Source organism: Danio rerio, chromosome 5, assembly GCF_052040795.2.
Source record: "Danio rerio strain M-AB ecotype USA chromosome 5, GRCz13ab, whole genome shotgun sequence".
NCBI lineage: Eukaryota > Metazoa > Chordata > Actinopteri > Cypriniformes > Danionidae > Danio > Danio rerio.
In genome coordinates, this window is record NC_141025.1 from 54,416,209 (window position 1) to 54,424,025 (window position 7,817).

General features: G+C 35.2%; 1 long non-coding RNA gene across 1 annotated transcript; it reads right to left on the reverse strand.

Moving 5' to 3' along the window:
- Positions 1-2,008: 2,008 nt before the first annotated feature.
- LOC147844374 (uncharacterized) lies at positions 2,009-7,187 on the reverse strand. Its single transcript, XR_015492247.1, has 2 exons — positions 6,588-7,187; positions 2,009-5,781 (listed from the first exon to the last, which is right to left on the reverse strand). It is a non-coding gene; the product is annotated as an uncharacterized LOC147844374 (long non-coding RNA).
- Positions 7,188-7,817: the final 630 nt, after the last annotated feature.

Below are 7,817 nucleotides of genomic sequence, written 5' to 3' on the forward strand. Positions count from 1 at the left end.
AGTTTAGCTTCAACACAAATCAAAACACCTGAACATGCTAATCAGTGTCTTCATGATTATTAGAAATCTATAAGCAGGTGTGTTTAGAGTTGGAGTTAAACTGTGCAGGACACCAGCCCTTCAGGGCCTAGTTTGCCAACCCCTTTTTATTCTAAATAGCACAGTATGTTGATTTATGTATTTGTCTATTGGATAAACACATTTGGATTTATTTGCATTTATTATTATATCATGCATTTATTTGCATTATTAACAATAAAATGTACTTTTTTTTCAATTGAAAAATATGTTCTATGAAAACATAAAACATTACACTTAAAATTCAAAATGATGTTGCTAGTTTAATTGGTGTCCAACAGTGTGTGGCTTATTTATTCTAACACCCTGTTACAACTAACCCAGCTGTGTCGTGTTTTCTTTAAAACTGGCTAGCAGTCACTGTGTTTTTTACACCTTTCAAAATGGTGCCATCTATTAGCCTATACAGAAGATGGTAATCACAACAATACAATATTTTTCATACATACGTTCACTTATTAAATTATTTTTTTTAATAATAAAGTATAATAAAAAAATACTTTTATGCTGCAAAAAATGATTTCTCCTGTGTTTCTCATCAAAACTGCAGCCAACTTTTTACAATAATTGGCAGGAAGGCATCTGATGATACTGTGGTAAAACCCTCGGAAGCTTCCGATCGTTAATCCTGAGCAAAAACCTTAAAACTCAGTTTTACATTTTACCCTGCGTTACTTCGTGCCACTTGCTCCCCTACATATCCCAGTAGTCATAAGTGTCATTGTTTTCAAATTGGGATTTGTACATAACCTGATAAATAGTAAAAAAGCTTTAAATTGATAAGAATTTAATGATTTTGATGAATTTACAAATATTTAAACATTTGTCAAAAATCTAAATTAGAAAATTGTCTTTAAAATTATCTATATGGAATGCTAATAGACATTACTAATCAAAACCTCAATTTTTTTATATATTCACCAAGGAAAATGTACAAAACATCTTCATGAAACATGATTTTTGCTTAACCCTCTACCGCACGGTGTTGCCACTGTTTCTTTAAGACCAACATTATATTTTCATTGTTGGAAAGAGAAGACCTTGGTTTAGCCAATGATGTGCTTTGGTTAAGTCACATGACGTGCAATATTTTTCTGTGGAGCAATTTCTGATATACTGGCTTCTATTACGAGTAGTTTCTTATTAAAATATTAATAAGGATAGATCTAAATTTGAAATTTCTAAGCTAGATTCACTATTGGATGTTGCTGCCATATGGTAACATAGCATAAAGTACCTTTCGAGAGTTCACACAGCTGAAGATTGATTATAAAGCATATTTGGCATGCTGTCCCAGGAGAGAGTCCTGAGCTCATTAGATCTTCATGCCCGAGGGCCCCTCCCATTTGGGAGGCGAGAGGGGAGTTTGAGCTCAGGTAGATCTCACAAACTCCCCTACTGTAGTAGATAATGAACAGATCGTGATTGGAGATAGGTGCAAGTCTATGCTGCCGATTTGGATTAGTCAATTAACTTAAGTTGCATGTTTTTTTGGATGGTGGTAGGAAACCGGGGAACCCGGAGGAAACCCATGTTAGCATGGGAGAATGTGTAAACTCCGCATAGAAACATTGGCTGGCTAGGTAAGGCCTAGAACCAGTGACGTTGTTTTAGTGTGGCAACAGAGAGGAGTAGGGTGGAAGAAGGGGGGTGGAGGGTTCTAGGAACTAGTGGCTTAGATATCGTATGATTGGTTAATCATAAACTGAGTAATGTGGGGCCGGCTGCAAGCCATCATAAGCATGTGATCCTCTCGAAATTAGTTCATTAATAAACTATAGGCTTCTTTAAAAAAACATTGTCCTCATTTTTTTTTTTTTTTTTTTGTTAAGCCATACCAAGAAAAGGAAAACAGTCAAATATAATTTTTTAATGATCTATCTTAATGTGTGTAGTAGAGGGTTTTAATATTATTATAGTTTTGTTGTTGTTGTTTTTTTGTTTGTTTGTTTTTTTTTTTTTTTTTTTTTTGCATAAAAGAAAAATCTATATTTGGACTCATTCAATATATTTTCAGCTATTGCCAAAAATATCCTCATGCAACAAATTGGTCTAGCCAGAGCCACACATGTAATATTCAGCTGGCCGGCACTGACCGTATTATGGCATGACATTCATTTATAAGCAACCCTCCATTTCTTACCACATAATTATTTTGCAGACTTGGTCGTAATGCTCTTCCAATACATGTCACATGACCTTTGGCGAGTGTTCAGCATAGTAATCTCCCTCTAATATCAAACATCACCAAATTTTACTCAGTGGTCGAAGTTCCTCAAATGTTAATCATCCCAAACTTAACCGTTGGCCATTGTTGGAGAGGTCAACAGAAGCACATTAGCTAATTGGAGATTGGCATTTTCTAATTAGTTTTAAGGATGACAAGAACAAAGAACACAGGTTTTCTGCACTCTATTCATTGCCTGCTTCTTTGTGCGCTTAGACTGAGGGAAAGTGTGCTTTGAATGTAATTACTTCATATAAAGAATTCCACGTTAATGCATGTCTGCGGAAATAACTGAAGAATTTCAGTCAGGACAAAGCACCCTATCTGCACTAAACTCACTTTCTAGCAGGGAGGATAATGGTGTATCGTCAGTCATTAAGACTTTATCTTTGCTGTTGCTTAGAAGACAGAGTCAATACACTTGATCAGTGGTGAGTATGGAAAGGTTATCAGTGTTTAATAATTCATAGTGTTCTGACAATAAGAAACTAGGTGCAGTAGTAAATGGAATTTTTAAATGTGAAAACTGTCATTAATTATTCCTTGAATGCATGAATGTTTTCTCCAATCAATGACATATTCAGATTTTTTCACACATTGGACTGTAACACACGCTATGTTTCCATTTAACTATTTTTATGTGCATTTTAGATATGCGCATAAAGAAAAAAAAAACTGTTGATAAAAACGCTATAATGCACAAAAATTTTGAAAATGCACATAAAAAAAAAAACACATGCACATAACTGAGTAGGATAAACTTTATTCGAGATGCGCATAAACTACGATAGAAATGCTTTTACTGAACAAATTCTAGTATGCTCATTAAAAAAGGTAATGGACAAACCAGCAAGCTGAGCACATTGTAAAACATCTGAAATGTTGTTTTGGTCATTCTGAAATGCCTTAACCATATCAGTATTATGTTATTATATTATTGATTACTTCCAGAACTGTCAAGAGTGTCTGTGCTCTGCGCCTCTTGCCTTCTAACACCACACATGTTCATTACATTGTCTTCTGAGGCGCAAGTAATTTATTAAATGCAGAAAAGATTCCCACAGCTTCTCCAACCACATCAAATTCTGTCTTTACTGTTTATATTTGATGCAAGTTAATCAGGAAATGACGATTTTGTTCTCTTTGGCTCATTGGATAGAAACGGTGCTTTTGTGCAATAGTTCAGTTTTTACATTTAATTAGCATCTTTAGATGGAAACATAGATACAAATGGATCTGCAATGACAAGTAGATCGCCTGATGTGCAAACATAATTGCAAAAACATAAAATAAACATTTAAAAACTTTGAAGAAGAGTTTTTTTTTTTTTTTTTTTTATCATTACAGTTGGTGATTTCTTCAGGATATTCTGCATATTCCTAAAGCCATATTTTTAAAATGATCATTTTGTCCTCTTCAAAATCAATAATTAGATTATTGTCAGGTCAATCAAAAGTGACAGAAAAGCTTATTTACATTTAGTCGTTAAGACACTTTTTCCAAAGCGACTTAAAAATGAGGAGACATCAAGTGATTGTATGATTTTGCTAGCAAAATATAAGCTAGGTTCATAATTTATTAATTAAATAATTAATTTGAATTTAAGCTAAGATGTGTCTTTTGAACACCATATTTGAAAGCATCCACTAATTCCAACAACATTCAAAACAATTTAGAGCTTTGCTGATAATATTCTTTAGTTTTTATGGCTGTGGTGGGTATGAGTGAAACATCATGTCTGTATTGCGAACTGTGCTTGAGTCATCAGATATTTAAATATTGATGCTCGGGGAAAATAACTAATGTCACAATTTTACATGTATATAGCTCTGATATTCAATGCTTTATAGCATTGAAAAAAGTGCTTTGAAGCAAATAAAGTTGGTAGCACTTTATTTTGAAGATCCATTTGAGTATTAAGTATTAAGACTGTCGGCTTAATATCTGTTGATACTGCTTCTTCAACAGACATTTAACTGACCAAGAAACTTTGCAAGTACATGTCAACTTACACTAACCCTTACTCAAACCGTAACTCCGATCAAACAGTCTACATATAATCGTATGTGAATTAGTTGGCATGTAGATGCAATGTAACTTAAATTCAACAAATGTACAACAAAAATAAAGTGTGACCATAAAGTTATCTGTATTCATATTTCATAATGTGTGCATATATAAAGTAACTGAGGATAAAGCAACTAGTTTTCTGTAGGTCAGTAATTTAGTATACTGTTTGAAGAACAGTACTACCATGAAAGTATCAATAACTTCTGTTGTCAGTACTGCCAACCTAATTTTTACCAAGTAGGACATGTTCCAGGATAAAAGTCTTTGTTGATCCTGGAGCAATATTCCAATCAACCAATCAGAATGCAGGGATACGTATGTCGTTTATGTTAAGTTTAGGCTTATGGTTTACGTATATGCACTTCAACGTGATTGTCAACCAACTGATTTTTCCCTCTGATATTGAGAATAATTTACAGTTCTGGTTGGGTTTTGGGGTAGGAAATAGAATTACATTTTTTACAAAGTAGCAGTAGGTGATCTGCCAAAATGTTAATCGGTTAGCATTTGGACGGCAGAGGAGGGACAGTGTTTCAAAGTCATGCCTCCTGAGATCGCGAACGTGCCCACCGCAACACAACAGCAGACAACTCACTAGCAGTGTTGCCAGATTGGGCCAAATTGCTGTAAAAAAAAAAAAAAAAAAAAAAAAAAAAACCTTATGAAACTAAAAGTAGTCACATCAATGTTTCACTGGAATATTTCAGTGGCTGAACAGCACGTCTGCATATAACCCATTTGTAACAACATCTGTATCAGCTCTGCATGATGCTAAAATAGTTTTAAAACAAAAATTTACCTCTCTAACAGAAATACTTTAGCCATGGTGTTGTCCTAGCTTCCTCCAGCGTGCAAAAGTAACTCCAATACTGATTCAGAAGTTTAAAAAATTTCAATTTTGATTTGGCCCTGACTTTGATTGTCTATTGTGCACGGATCGTGAACGCGCTGGCCCACCTAGGTGTGCACACGATATTTTTTGACAATATTTAATTGGATGAACATTTTTTAGTTTTATGCCTCACCCAGAATATAAAATACATATTAACACATTTAGATTATTTACTGTAATCATTAATATTGGACTGTGAAGAAACTATCAACCATCACAACAAAAAATGTTTCTGAAGACAATCACCTACTGCACCTTTAATCCTGGATTGCATCGTACTTAGCAAAATCATGACATGCCATTTAGAGCATGGAGAAGACCAAGTTGGATACTTGCACCCGATTCGAATGTTATCATTTGATTGAATGGGCGTTGTCAGTGATTATCAGCTAATAAAGATGGGCCAGTAGGAGCCTTCTGTGCATACTAGTAGGCTCAGAAGGCTGTTATCATCCATCCACATGGTTAATCATCTATACTAATACAGAAGACTTCAGATCCTGATCTGTTTTTACTAGGGATGTAACAATATTGTAAATACCGTCATACCGCAATAGCAATTTCAATATTACCGTGCTTGTGACTCCATAAAATCATAGGTCTTTTGGTGAAAAGTTTGCTCAAGCGAATGGAGCAAATGGGAGGTAGCAGAAACTACAATTTTCATCAGCCCAGGCGTGGCCATCATCCTTTGCGGTCTGTTGTCGCTACAGATCCAGTAATGCAGAATTGGAGGGTGCTGCTAGTAGCGGCAAAGAAAAAGAGCTAAAAATGGTCGAACCTAAAGCGGGTTTTAAATCAGATGTGTGGAAGCATTTCAGTTTCTCTCTGAAAAGAAACAAGAAAGAAGAAAAGGTGACAGAAAAAAGGGTATGCATGCACTGCTAGACTGTGCTGAAATACAAGTCGGGGAATACGACTAACATGATGGGGATTCTTTTAGTCAAGTGGGCAGCAGAACACAGCACACTGCTCAGATTGATGGAGACATTGACTTGTACCACCAAGAGACCTCTATCTCACTCATGGCTTGTCCTTTCAAGTGGTGTTTTTTTTTTTTTTTTTTTTTTTACATGGTTTAATATTTTTTGTTATTAAAATTGAATAATTTAAGTTCCTGTTTGAAAGTTTACAAATATATAATTTGTATGTCATTGATCTGTTCAGTGTTGTGGTAACCTGAACATTCTAGCTCTTTTTTGAGTCTCTTCAATACTTTTGGTTTTCCTTTAAATGATTCAATAAATACCTACCGTGCCATTCATACTGAGGTATTACCGTATCGTGAAATTTTGATACCGTTACATCCTTAGTTTTTACATTACTGTGACTGTTGGGTTTAGGGTTTAGGGTAGGGGTAGACGTTAATAAAATACAAGTAGTGAGAAATTTAATAAATAATATAAATAATTCTCATTAACTTCCGCATGCAGCCGATATCTATAGCTGATTAACCATGTTGATGAATAATAACAGCCTTCTGTGCCTATTAATAACAGCCTTCTGAGCCTATTGGTAGCCGCAGAAGGCCCCTACTGCTCCATACCTATCAGTTGATTACCATTGATAATGCCCATTCAATCGAGTGATAACATTCAAATCAGCTGACACTTGGACACTTTTCTACTGGTCAACACTTTATTACTGGTTAAATAAATAAGCTTTAATAAACATTAGAAGACATGCGGTACTTACTGAAATGTGTCTCAAGCGATTGCTCGTTTTTTTGTAAAACAAAAAAAATAATAAACTGAAATATTTTATTAAATATAATGCATTATTGTTTTCATTTTATTGATATTTTATTTATTGCACATAGTGTTTTTATAAGTCTCTTGAAAACACATATGTTTATTCACAGACTTCTTTAATTCCAATATCATCTACTGTACTGGCCAATGGATCTTCTCTGAACTTGTCAAAAAAAAAAAAAAAAAAAAAAGGATAGACACCCTTGAAACCTAAAGATGAGTCTTTGAAACTTGTAAGGCTTTAAGATAAAGCTGGCAGGTTATTACACTTTTCAATTCCAGAGTCAAATATAAAAATTTCTATTATAAGGACAATTAATTACCTTGCAAAATGGCAAATGTGCATCCTTGTCAGGTGGAGTGTACTCTGATGGCCTTTCCTCAAACACTGGATGGGCAGATTTGATCTCTGCTAATGGTTCTTCTGGAAAGGGTAATTACGCCATGGTCAAAGCTAATTTGCTCTCTGCCAGATGAACTGTTGTATTTTATTGTAGGCTGACATTTGAAAGTAATTATGGTACTGTTGACCCTGGACCATTCCGGGTTTGTAGCACTGTCTGTGGTGGCCTGGCTCGCTCTTTCTCTCTGTCTCTCTCTCATTCTAGTTCCTTGGCTGGTAGTCAGAATTGTAACAAGCCAATGACACGGACCAGGAACACCATATGGGGCTCCGGTGAGCAGCCCAAATGCACTTGCTCTGGCTTCATCAACACCCGCCATTGAACACGGAGCAAGTGGCGCGTGATTTTCGTCCATGTCTCTCTGTTCTGTGTAGATCCATGTATCGGTAAGTGTG